Below are 14,264 nucleotides of genomic sequence, written 5' to 3' on the forward strand. Positions count from 1 at the left end.
GGGAAGGGGACAAAAAGCAACTCCTAATGACATTTGCTGTTCTCATAGCTCAGTGCATCCCACAACCCTGAGCAGATAAGCTTGTTCTTGCAGTAGATGGAAATTAACAGAGACCCACAATGCTTTAAGACTGAGAGACTGTAGAGTGCTCAGCCCTAAATGAAATGTGTATATCATACCCTTCCCCTCACGGTTCAGGGATACATGCAGAAAAAAAGGCAGAAAATTTTGTAAGAGGCAAGGAGAGTAGACAATTTTAAGGAAGCAGCAGTTTTGAGACACAACTGGGTTGATGCACATAGTAACTCACAGAAACCGTGAGGGCATGCAGAAGACTGGTACAACCAAACCAGACAGAATCCCAGTATGGAGAAGGGGAGGCAGGCACAAAGTGCTGCTCCTAGTCAAGAAGCTATTCACAAATAGTAACTGCTGGCTTCTGGGAGTTGAAAGGGATCAGTTTTCTTCAGTAGTGTAACACTGGGTATATCAATCACCCTTGGGTTGGGCCCCATGCTCCTCAGTAGATGGCTGACACAAATCAAATTCCATGACTATTAGGGGATTTTCTTTTGTTTTTGATTTTATCTTAAGAGAAAGCACATGAAGTTGGGTGAAAGTAATCATGGAGGTACTGAGGGACAGGAAAGAAGATGATAAAATATACTGTGTTACATTCTCAAATAAAAAATAAAAGTAAAAACTAAACCATTATGAGAGAGAGACAGACAGACAGACAGAGACAGACAGAGAGAGACAGACAGAGAGACACAGACACAGAGAGAGAGAGAGACAGAGACAGAGAGACAGAGACAGAGACAGAGAGAGACAGAGACACAGAGAGAGAGGGAACATTCAATTTCAGCAGATAAATATAAATTATTTTCATAGCCAAAGTAACCAAAACTGTACTTAGGAATTTGGTTACTGTCCCCATCTTCCAGATTATAAAGCAATTGAGCTTCTGACTCTTCAGAATCAATCGCTCCAGATTTAAGTGGGACAAACTCTCAAGAGTGGCTCCTGGAGAGGATGACCTCCAGCATTTATTATTGCAATATGCATGTTTGAACCAAAAGTATAGAACAAAATTATATAGTCACACAAAGTATTTTCCTTAGCCAATCACCATAGATTACATGTTAACATTTTCTAAAGTAGTGAAATTTAAGAAAATACACCACCTCCACATGCTGTCATACTCTGTAAGGTTTAGGAAAATAAATTTTGATTGTAGGATTTGGTTAGTCAGGATACCCTTGATTATGCTCAGTATACCAAAATATACTAATTCTCATCCACTACTTATCACACTCTGGAGTTGGATTTCTTCATTCTCATTAAAGGTAGATGTGCTTATACCAACTGCTTCGTCCAGTGGTCTGTGAATAGAAGCCTTGCTATGCTCTGAATTCCTCTGAAAGCCATTGAGTTAGTGCATGACTTGTATTTCCTTTCCTGGGTAATTTATAGTATGGTGTTATATGTCAGTCCGCTAGGGTTTCAGAGTAAGAAATAGATGTTCTAGTTAACCTTAATGAACACATTGCCAAAGCAAGAAATTAATGCTTATTACTCCTGGTCCTCAACACATTAAGATTATTACTCCTAGCATAATCAAGGGTATCTGACTAACCAAATCCTACAATCAAAATTTATTTTGGTATAAGGCTGAAATCAGTATCTTTAATTAATATGATATACATACTCCCTGCCCCCCTTTTAATTTAAAAGGGGGCCTGGGATGGTTGCTGAATTGTATTTTTCCTAACATTCACAAGGCCTTTGTTGGATCCCAGTATCAAACACAATAAACTAAATTAAAATAAATGTAAAGTAAAATAAATAAATGAATAAATGTGTGTAAAAATTAGTAGTCAATATAAGTCTCGATGGCAAATATATACCTTATAACTCTTTGAGGAGTGCAAGTCATATTATTTCTCTGTTCCTTTCTTCTGTTCCAGGAGATAGAATTAATTAGCCCTCTATTGCCAATCCATTCCCCATCTAACTCTTATACTATTTCTCCATATGAAGTTTCCATACCACAGACTTAAAGGTATAAAAGAAAATACTATGAAGTCATCAAACTAATGTTTAGTATGACATGTTTTTCTCCAGGGCATAGTGTTTCCCAACATGTGTTGGGGTGAGCACATTTAACAAAAGTCATAGAATGCCTAAACTGATGGTATTCTATACTGCTCAGTCTGCCATGTACACCAAAATGTAGATAATAGCTTCATGAGAAAGCTATGATTCTTTAGCAGATTGAGTATGGAAGCTGAATTTTCTAGAGAAACATGTAGTTGGATCCGTGATAACAAGGGATTAAACAACGATAACAGAGGAGAAAGCAACTGGAAAGAAGAGAGAGGGAAGAGAGTTAGGAAGAGTAAGAGTGAGGGCCGCATGTGTGGGGAGAGAAGGAAAGGACACAAGCAAGTAACCAGTATTGCGGATTGAGGTAGTAAATAGAAAAATGCATGTAGATTGTAGACAATGCATTCGGGCAAACCTAGGTCCACTCCCTTGCTAGTTACTTAATTATATCATCTCTGTATTTCTTAAATTCTGCAATCCTGATTGTATCTTCTATTTGAAAAATAAGATGAGGCAATAACAAGTTTTGGGAAAGTCTAAATAAAATGAAATAAAATATTAAATATTTGACAAATAGAATGCCGAGCTAAGAGTAAATGCTCAGTAAGTGGCAAAAGTTTGTAGGAAAGATTTCCTGAGTCTTGTGATAATTGTTAAAGTATTTGATATGTTTTAATAGAAACATTAGTTGGGACAAAAAAGATATCCTTGCAATTTTTTTAAATCATGGGAGGGTGGGTGATGAAGCTCTTAATAAGAGGCCTCACATATTAAGAGAGATGTTGACACACAGTATTGCTTTGTGAATATCTCACCCAACATAGTAAGAGACCTGGATACCCTGCCAGAGGATGACCAGGCAAGCGTAGTGATGATGTCATAGGCGAGAAATCATGTGTAACATAAAGCTTGTTAGCCAATTTGATTGGATAAAGGGAATGACAAGAAGTCGCGCCACAACACCACATAACAAAATTAAGAACAGAGATAAAGAATACCCCTTGATGGTTGTGCTAGAAATGTGTGTCCTGATAGCACTAAGAAAGAAAAGAGCACATAGTTCTCAGGAACATTTTCATTTGTATTTGCAGGGTATGATTTGATGTCTGATACATATATTATTTGTCTATCAGCCAAATCAGTGTAGTAAGCATCACCGACTGCATTCACAAAGCTCCTTTCTAGCCAATGTGAAATGTAAAATACCTTACAGTTAACTGTGATCTCCCTTCTGTACAGCAGAACACCAGAACTTATTTCTGCTGATGATTGTGATAACCCTCTCCTCCACTCCCTTTCGTCTTCCAGATGTTGTTTTTCTTCGTTCCCTCTAATGAGCTGCTTCTACAGTTCACATCTGAGGGAGATTATCCAGTGCTTGTTGTACCACTTGGCTTTCTACGTTCTCTAACAAAATACCTGAAAGAAGCAACTTAAGAGAAGAAAGAAATTTGGGCTCATAGTTTAACAAGGCGTGTAGACCAAACACTGAGGAGGGAGCTGATCACTTTGCATTCTCTCCCAGGACACACATGAACTCTAGAGCCACTCTAGTTGTCTTGTTTTGGTGTGTGTGTGTGTGTGTGTGTGTGTGTGTGTGTGTGTGTGTGTGTGTGTTTAAATTTTTATTCAATCTGGCACCTAATTTAACAGTACAGTACCTCCCACCTTCAGGATAGGCATCCTTTTCTAAGTTAACCAAGGATGGAAGGAACCTCGCTCACACATTCCCTGAGGTAGGTCTGCTAGTTAACTTCAAATTCAATCAAAGTGATCACTTTAATTAACCATTGCATTTGATCTTCTGTTTATGGCTTATTTCTCACAATGCCCTAAAAGTTCATCCATTTCTGTCTCAAATACTAGGACTTCATCCCTTTTTAATGTTTGGATACTATACCTCTAATGTTTGGAGACATTTTCTCTATGTATTCATCCTTGGTTAGAGACTTAGGTTTGTTTTAATACTTTAAAAACAGCTACATGTATTTATTTATTTATTTGCAAGGAGTACTAGTGTGGAAGGCAGAAGACAAATACCAGGAGTTGGTTCCCTCCTTTTAACACGTAGCTTCCAGGAATTGATTCAGATAATACGGCTTGGTGGCAAGCATCTTTACCCACGGATCTTTCTTGCAGGCTTTGTTTTAACTCTTAGTTCTTATGACTAGTTCTTCAATAAACATAGAAACACAGATCTCTCTTTCAGATTCCAATTTAATTTCCTTTGGGTATATTCCCAGACTGGGAATGCTGAATCATACATTGGTTCTATTTTTAATTTTCTGAAGAACTTCTCGTGACATTTTTCAAAGTAGTTTTAGAAATGAGCATTTGTAGCAACAGTGTTCAGTGTCCCCTTCTCTCCCCATCCTGAACAATTCTGGCTATCTTTTCTCTGCTTGATAAAAACCAGCCAACTTGAATGAGGTGGTATCTAATTGTGGTTTTATTTCTATCTCCCCAGTGATAGTGGACTTTTGTGTGCTTGAAGAAATTCGTACTAAACTCTTTCATCCATTTTTTTTACATTAAAATATCCCCCCAAATTTACTCTTAAGTCCCTTCAAGACTCTAGACATTAGCTCCTCATTAGAGGAAGAGATTGCTAATGCATTGTTATGCCATACATAGGCTTCTGTAACAGGAAATCCTACGCTGAAGACTATGCATAAACATGGTCAAGGAAGAGTTAACACGTAGAAGTGTATGTATGTATAGACACTTTTTTGAAGTATTTTATTGCCATAACAATATGTGGAACCTTGTCAAGACAAGGCCTCAAAACTTTGGTTTAAGACTCAGAGTTGCTCCTCTCCATGGAAATCTTGAGTAAAAGGAGAAAGATTTATACAATCTGAAGAGAAACCAGAGTATATATGACACTTTTTATTTAAGTTTTGTTATGTTAAGTTCCTTCCCTTATCCTGCCAAAGCCACAGGTATTTGTGTGTGGGGGTTGGTTTTTGCTTTGCTTTGCTTTTACTGTTTTAATAAGTTTTTTAATGTTTTTCTTTATGTATGAGTAGAGTTACATGGGTGCTTCATGCAGAATTATCATCCTTGTATGAACATATCCAGGGTACCACCACCTTCAATAGTAATAAGAAAAATGTATCTGATTTAAGGTTATGCATATTCCTTTCTTTTCACATTAAACTAAACTGGAAAATGTCAAACAAAAGGAAGTTGATGGCTGCCACGATTTCCTTTGATTTTATTTGCATTGTCAAATAGAGTGGACACAAAATCCAGATCGTTCTGGGCTAAGTTTCCTACCAATGAGCACACACAATCAGGAAAGCTAATTTCTGAATCTCTCGAAACTGCTTGATTTTTCCATTGACATTTTCATTATAGAAAACCCACAAACTTTAAAAGGATGCACATCACAAAACTTACATTTGCCCCAGCATGAAAGTCTTGACACTTTTCCATGAAAAAAAAAAGAAAGAAAAGAGCTGTAAGTAACTAGAGAGCTTCATCAATGTAAGTGGTCTAGAAATGCTTGAACTTGTGGGTAGATCAAAAAAGAAGAAAGCTCAAATAGAGCCTCTGTTCACTTGATATAACCTCCTCCTGAACTCTGACATTTTGCTAATATTTTGAAGCCAATTGTGGTGAAAATAACAGCTGTGTCGTTCCCATTTTGTGTGCAACGGGGCGAAAACTGTCATTGTTTCTGGACTTTATGTAGCATGTGAAGGCTAATGACCCATAGTACATATGAGTGATGCTTCCTGATTACCTTTAAAGGCCAAGTTCTTCCAACAGTGAACTGTTTTTTTTTTTTTTTTTTTTTAATGAGGCAAACGTCCTAATGGAAGAAAAGTCTTGGCAGATCCTGTATGTGTGGAGTACATGCGCAATGTCTCCATCCCAAATCTAGTTCTCTCAGTGTGGTGAAGCCAGGGGCTCTTACTGCTTTTGCTATCAGAATGCATTAGTGTCAAAAGCCTTGCTTCTCCCTAAACAGATGCCTTTCCTCCTCGGCCCTTGAAAGTGTCCTAGTAATTTCTTAGCCATCTCTTTGGACGTGTATTCTCGAAAGGTTTTATTTAGAATGTGAGCTAAGTACATTGTTTTAGCCACCTGAAGTTTCATGGCTTTTTTCCAGAGGAAACTGGTATATGTAACTGCACTAGGGTCAGAAGTTTCAGTGTGTGTGTGTGTGTGTGTGTGTGTGTGTGTGTGTGTGTATGTGTGTGTGTGTGTGTATACATACAGGGAGGACGAATCATAGAACAATTTGACAAGAGAATTGTATTTCAGTGACAAGACTCTGTTGTAAATGCGAGGCTTCAAGTTGAGGTCTAGCAGTTCCATATTCTTGTAATTATAGTTTTCCTGTTGGTGGGAGACTCTGAATGCCTCATGCTTTAGAGCAAAAAGTTAGAGGTGAAAAGACAAGAGCCTTCCCTGCTACAAGAGAGAGGTGAAGGAGGTTAAAAGTAAGATTCATGATTCCAGGTTTCCTAAAGAAGCTGTACAAACACCGGGGAAGAGAGCAGGACTCTTGCAAAGGTCACTGCTGTTTAGAACATTCAAATTTGAAACAAGGGTTTAAAATGCCTTTCATTGCTAACAAAGGCTGTTGATGACAACTTTTCAAGATGATTTTATTTCCCTTGAGGACAGAGGACTGTGGAAAGCTTGACTTCTACTGAAGCATCTTAGAGAAAACTCAAGTGTCCCAAGGAGAGCCATTTTGCCTGTGATGGGTATTTGATCCTCTTTTATTAAAAGTCATATAAGCTGCAACTTGGAGTGCTCTCTGCTATTGAAATGGACACAAAGGTAATTGAACACTCAGAATAACATAAAAGAAATCTCTAAATTTTAACATCTGCCTAAGCCAATGGGTACTACTCATTGCAATTTATGATAAACAAAAAGAATTCATTTCAATTAAGCAATTTGGAGTCATTGATCTCCAGAAAGTCGTCATTTATTTTTAATTAAAAAAAGTTAATCCTTTTATATGACATAAACAAAGGATAAATGCAGGGGTGGGGATGAAGGACCAGTTAGATATACTTTAGTCCACTTTTTTGTTGCTACAAAAAAAGAAAGCAAGGAAGGAAGGAAGGAAGAAAAAGAGAAATAAAATCCAAGACTGCACATAGTTTATAAAGACCAGATACTAGAAAGTCTGAGATCAAGGTGGAAACATCTACACCTATTGTGTTTTCTTGATTGATTGACACCCATACGGCAGAAGGTAGAAGGACAAGGTAGGAATCTAGCTCAGCTGATGAATGAAGCTTCCTTTAGAAGAACTTCCTCTCACAAATGAATGGACAGCTTTTATGGTTCATGTATATGAAGGCCCTACTCCCTGACATGATCACAATGACGTCACTTGATTTCAGGCAAGGACACATTCAAACCATCACAACATACAACAGTGGATTTTATTTACAATAGCCCCACAATTTCACCAGATTCTCAAATACATCCATTACATACTTTTTCCATTATTCATCCTTAAATAAAGACTATTCCCCAGTAAGACACTAGGAGACCAACATGAAATGTGGTTCTACTGTTCTCTAACGTCTTACCAATTCTGCCTCTCTGTAGTTATTTTCTTTGTGTGGGCTGTGTATCATTTGCATGGAAACATGGCATCATATAAGGATGATATGGATGATAGAAATATGTGAAGATTATGCGTGTGAGGGTGGAATAGGAGGAGGTGCAATGGGATATTTAAATGTATGTGAGACATTTAAATAATGCGCACCAAATGAAAGTGAAGACGTCTGAACATCCACCAGTGAAGTGGTATCTCATTGCTGTCAGACTTTGTATTTATTTGATCATTAAATTGTTCAACATTCTTTCTTACAATTACTAGCTGTGTGTGTTTCCCTTTCCACTTGTGCATAAATGTTGTGTATATTAAAATAATAATTATAATAACAACAAAGAATAGATGTATTCGCTGCAGTTGCTTGTGAGGATATGGTTCATCATTTCATCTGGGAAACTGATGCAGTAGAATGATTACTTCATTCATTAGAAAAAGATCTTTTAAGATGCAATTGTAGTTTCTGTTTCTGCAGCTTTATCTGTGTAGACACATTTTTTTTAATGAAAAAAGTGTTGTCAACGTGTCACTTCCTGGTAGCAAGAAGAGGGTCTGTGTGGCAGGGAACCTTCTTACGCTGTAATTGCTCTAATGGGTCATTGATTTTAAAGTAATCTAAACAGACCCTCACAGTAGTGTGCAATGCCACAGGAGGCTGTTAACGTCACTGTTGGGTAAATACTCAGCCCAGCTTTTATTTGCCATTACAAATGATAAAATAAACGGTACATATTTCAAGAAGCTTGTAATTACATATACTTACACAGTAGCTCAAAATAATAGACTCCTTGGAGAAGCTGTGTTTTATATCAGTCAAACAAAGTGAGCATGCTGTCTTTGATTGTGATCACGGGAGTGGAAATCAGAACTTCTATTCTGGGCACCATACATGACAACTGTCTTCCCCCCTGCTGAAGAAGTCACTTAACCTTTTCTTGCTTTAGTATTGCCAGCGTAGATAAAGGCAAGTCTATTTATAGAACCCCTTGTTAGCTTACAGATTGGTATTTCTTCATCCACCTGTCTGTTATTTCAAACAGTGATTCATATAATATCAAAAGAAATAAAACTGCTATCAGATATAATCCCAATATATGCAAGACACCTACTTCCCCCTATGTTTTTCTTTCCTCTACCCTACCTTCCTGTCCTTTTCATTCAAAAGGACATATTCCAGATTTAAAGATTTAAAGACATATATATTAAACATACTAATATATTAAATATACTTCATTCAAGTTTATTTATTGAAAATGTAATGAAAAGCTATGGTAATGAAATCATCCATTTTTCTTAACAGTTATTACCAAGATTTAGGCACTTTTTTTTGTGTTATGATTCACTTGTTTCCACTGCCGCATGAAATTCTATTGTGAGTTATAATATATGTCATTAATTTACTCTCTTTTTGATGGTCATTTAACTTATTTCCATGTGTTCACTATGAGGAAGGATACACATGTGTCTCATGTTAGAGGACCACAAACTCTCATGGAGACGTGTGCAGAAATAAGGTAAAAGGTATAAGAGTAATCAATATTGAAGATAATGAGGACCATAGAGACATCACAGTCAGCATAATGCTTGGCGTGTAAGCATGAGGATCTGAGTTGGAATTCCTAGAGCCCACAACAAGCCAGTGCTCTTACCAAAAGACCATACTGGACACAGAATTCCTGGACACTCACTGCCCTGCTAGCCTGAACTATTAAAAGACAAAACAAGAGATTCGATCTTAAACAAGGTTAAAGATGGTCTGTCTCCATTTACATATAAGATATTCACACACATCACACACACACACACACACACACACACACACACACACACTAAGATGATGGCAGGTGTTTTTGTTGTTAATTTAGTTTTTGTGTGCCTTTCATGAATAAAATCCTTAGTTTTACATATTCACTTATTAAAATAAAAAAATCTATACTCATTGGAAACCTTATATCATATCTTCATTATGTAAACCAGGCTGGCCTCAAACTCACAGACCTCTTGCTATCTCTGCCTCCGGTCTTGACACTGCCATTAAAATGGTGTACAACAGTGCCCAACTCACCCGTTTTCTGTACACAATATCACCAGGTCTCTCTAACCTGATAGGTCAGCAGATTATGATGACAAAGGGACAACAGTACTACATGCATCTTTTAGAGAATTCTCAAGCTAACTTCTGAGGAATGTCAATCGAGGAAGAGGCGAAGTGATCAAATTTTCCATTGATCATTGATTCCTTATTTGAGAAAATATTTATTTTTCTATCGAAGTTTCACTAATAGTATTATTCAGTTTCCTTATTTATGAAAAAGGACTTACTCCTGGTCCAAGATAGTGTCTAACCAAAAACTGTAGCTCATTGAGAGAACTGGCATGCTGGAGATTAGAGAGCAAACTTACTTAAAAAGCTAAAAAATCTTTCCTACCTACAATTATAATAAAGATTTGTAAATTATTTACCAGGTCAAGTGAAAATTTGCCAAGAAAAAGCAAGACTGGAAGAAATCCAAAAGATGTAGAAAATTATGGACAGCTGAACTTGTTGATAATAAATATTTAAAATATTTTCAGGTAGTCCGAGGAGAAGACCATAATTTATTAATTATTGTGGTTGAAAAATTGTAATTATGTGTGATTCACATTATTATGCTGACATTTTATGCAAAATACCTTGTCAAGCAAAGGCAATTATTAAGACAGTAGTTAAGAGGAAGAGATCTATTTACAGTGTTCATTTACCTTAATTAATTTGGGTACATTACGACAGCCAAGAGAGTCATTTTTCAAGCTCTTCATGATATTAGGATTTCAAGTAATACAATCACCGAATCATACTTGGTATTTAAGTTTTAGGTAAATAAAGATAAACTTTGATAATAAAGAATCTCCTTAATATATTAACTTAATCACAATGGCATAATAATAAAAACAAGTAATTTATTCAAGTTATGGCTATATAGTTCTCCAAGTGCTTGCAAAATTCAGTGGCAATTGAAGTGATTACAATTTGATCCTGTAACTATGCAAGTGAATTGTCCCTAACTTAAATTTCCATAGAGCAAATGCTGGCCTCTCTTTAAATATAGCTTTAAAGGCAATTTCAGAGCATTTATCCTACCTTTAGGCTCATTAGTTAAATAACTACAGAGATCAAACAGTGAAAACATATTTTCACTATCAATTATGATGCTTATGTTTTAGAAAACATTACCATTTTTATAAACAAATTAGAACTCATTCTTCCCTGTACTCTGGATCCAATGGTGAAAAGTATACTTATATTATAAAATGCTAAAAGCAGCTGATCACCCAATATTAGCAGTTTTAAAAGTAATTTTACAAGGAGTACTTGATTAAACATGAGTCTATAAGCAAAATGTGAGTAATTCAACCATCTACATATCAGGATATTTTAATTATTCAATGAAAAATGTCTAGACGCATAGAACTATTAGTTTCCTTTCTATACTAATTAGAAAATCATTTATTGAATTCTATGTCAATGTACTTGGTATCAATGTTCCAACTGGCAACTACAAAAGGAGAAAACTGAAGTTCCTGATTGCAATGTCTAATTTAAATATACAAAACTATTTTATTGCATTTGAAAGCAGCTGCATAATAACCAATCTTATTTTGCTTTGAAATTAGAGGAATAATCTTTTCAAGATACTATTTCAGTCACTGACTCTCAATAAATATTATTTTTAGTTGAATGCCACAGGTCATTTATGAAATAGAGTCATCAAGGGGTTTACACTAATTCCAGGGGACGATGTTTCCCTCTTTTCTCTATTGATTCCCCCTTTGCCCTGGCCTCTAAAAACAAAGAAGTTAAGCAAAGACCTGGTTACCACCTTAACTTTGTCTTCTGCTTCGTACTCTAGCCTTTTGCTGCTAACTCTAATATTGTGTAGATTGGGTATCATATCCGTACCCTATCTTCCTTTACATGTCAAGTGCAAGGCAGTTGGAGATGTAACAATGTCTGGCTTCTGGCGCTGAATACTAGTCTCTGTGCTAGGTGTTCCCCATAGAGGGAACTGAGTCTAAGCGTATCTCACAGGAGCTTCTCTGTGAAAGCTGCACCAAGGAAAACCCTGCCCTCTAATGACCATATATGCAAAGATTATGTATTTCCAATGTGTTAATTAATGCTGGGCAATGATCCCGACACACACAGCTGGGCAGGTGGCATCTCTGATCTCTCAGGTCAGAGACTGTTAGATAGACAACACGAGTCACTCCCAGATTAGTGTATTAATTAATTCAGGAGAACGGCTACTTAGACTATATCAGAAGGCAAGTATCACACATTCACCAGGAATGTGGAAACCCCGGTAGTTTCTTTCATCTTTTATCAGCAGGAAAGAAATCTCTTCTCATCCTTGCATATGCAAATACTGACATGTTGAAAGACCTTTGTAAATGATTACCTTGGTACTAGGTAGGTGGCCTCTGATAATTACTGTCACATTCTGGTGGGTGGTGACTGAAGCATAATCAAAGAAAAGGAATGATGCCAAAGTCAAGTCAAGCTGTTATCTATTCTTACAACGCAAGAAGATGAAAACAGCTGTTCCTAGTCTTCGATTTGTTTAGCTATAAGTATACACTTAAGGGAGAGAGAGATTATATGTATAGTAAACCTAAAATACTTCTCAGGGAAATTTGAAGTGCTATGCTGTTAAACTGGCAGTGTGAAACACATGTTGTGGAATTTTTTCTTATATGCTTGTAGGTATGAAGGAGAAAACTAGCAAATATAACCAAGTGTGACGGGAAAGGAGTGGATATTTTGTGACACTGAGTTCTGTGACACAACATAAGGAAGGGAGAAAAGGAATGAAGTCTAAAGCCTCGACACCCAGGAAACTGGTTTTTGATAAATAGTAGTAGTTTTCTATTGGTATTGCTTCGAGCCGAGGTATCGCCATGATTTTTCCTTAATACAGAGCACAAGTCTATATAAAAAGAGGAGGAGTAGAGAAATCAGCAGAATTCTTGCGTGAGGAGGGGTAGTCTGTCCAAGTACATATGAGGCTGTGTAACTGAATGTGGAACACATACCAGCTTCTCAGGGATTCCAGCCCTGACTCTTCTTCTCCAAGGCTGATTGGAATGTGATTGCAGTCAGGTGCCTGCACTCACCTCTTAATCAGTATGTCCCAGCCAGCGAGGAGGGTCACTCTTACCAACGGAATCTAAGGCTCCAATCTCGGTCTCATTCTCCTTGTTAAGCATTGGGCTGCAAGGAGACGGTGCAGTCCTGACTCAAACAATGTACTGTGTACGGAAGTTCAAGGGTGAGCGTCTGCCGTCTTGATGTGGGATTTTTGAGACTGGCAATTTTAGGACAATGGTGAAAACACGTCTCTGAGCAAAGCCAGCCTTCTCGAGCCACTTTTTGGAGTAAACACCTGGGACCTTGCTGGAAAGATGAAAATCCTTAAATGATAGCACACATTCACTTTATCCTGAACTTTCTTGTTATTGTTGGCATTCCCTAGTGTTTGATCTACAGGTTCTTGCATGCTCACAAAAAGAATCATCTGGAAAGCACTCAGACACCCTTGACCTAGCTCTTTCCTCAGTTCAGTTTGCCAGTATTTGGTGGTGGGAGCCAGATGGAGATGTTTTAAGGGTCTCCAGGTGATTTGATTATGCAGCGACATTAGGGAAAACATCTGCCTTGAACCATTCCACATTAAAATGTTCGTTTCTGTCTGAGTTCTTCTGAACCCAAACATGGAAATTTAAACTAAATCAAAACACATGAAAAAAAAGACTTATTTGTATGAGTAGCTAAAATGGATAAAATAAAGAAGCTGTGTTAAGAAAGGCCATATTGAAGAAGGAAAAAGGCACTTAGAGTTTCTCAAAAGGGGATCTTAGCTACTCAGCAGCCACACTGAATAATATTCAAATGTAATCAAGGACTTGTTATCTTGACAGACTAGTCTCTCTGATTGTTTCCTTTTATAAAACCTTGTGTGTATCAAATAACCTCTAATTTATGTAAAATAATTAAAAGTGAGAGACTTCCTCTTTATTAATGTTGGTCTTTGAAGAATATGTTCCTTGAATGGAGACAAATACTTGTTGCTATTATTTCCAGTTTCAAAAGGGAAGAGGTGTTAGACTTCTCATTTGTAACAAACTCCCCCAAGACAGATCGTGCATACACACACTCACACACTTACACACATACACACAAACACATACATACACATATAAATACACACTCATATATGCACACTCACACACATATATAGAAACACACTCACACATGTAAACACATACTCATACAAACTCTTACATACATATAAGTATACATACTCACACATACCTACATACACTCACATACACACACACACACACACACACACACACACACACACATTCTTTAGTCACTGATACACTTTATGTTGAGTCCCTCAAAGATTTTTCTCGTTGCCTAGTCCACAAATTTCCATTTAAGAAATCATCTCTACCATGGCCCATAGTGGCTTACATGCCAACTGGAACAATATGGGCAAAACTATTCCCACACGCCAGTATG

General features: G+C 37.0%; 1 protein-coding gene and 1 non-coding gene across 3 annotated transcripts in view; one reads left to right on the plus strand and one right to left on the minus strand.

Annotated features, from left to right (window-relative positions):
- The window catches only part of Lin7a (lin-7 homolog A, crumbs cell polarity complex component), a 157,307-nt gene that overhangs the window by 70,471 nt on the left and 72,572 nt on the right, over positions 1–14,264 (plus strand). The gene's annotated exons all lie outside the window — the stretch shown is intronic.
- LOC116890318 lies at positions 4,868–4,983 on the minus strand. Its single transcript, XR_004386542.1, has one exon. It is a non-coding gene; the product is annotated as a U5 spliceosomal RNA (small nuclear RNA).

This window comes from Rattus rattus, chromosome 1 (assembly GCF_011064425.1).
Source record: "Rattus rattus isolate New Zealand chromosome 1, Rrattus_CSIRO_v1, whole genome shotgun sequence".
Taxonomy (NCBI): domain Eukaryota; kingdom Metazoa; phylum Chordata; class Mammalia; order Rodentia; family Muridae; genus Rattus; species Rattus rattus.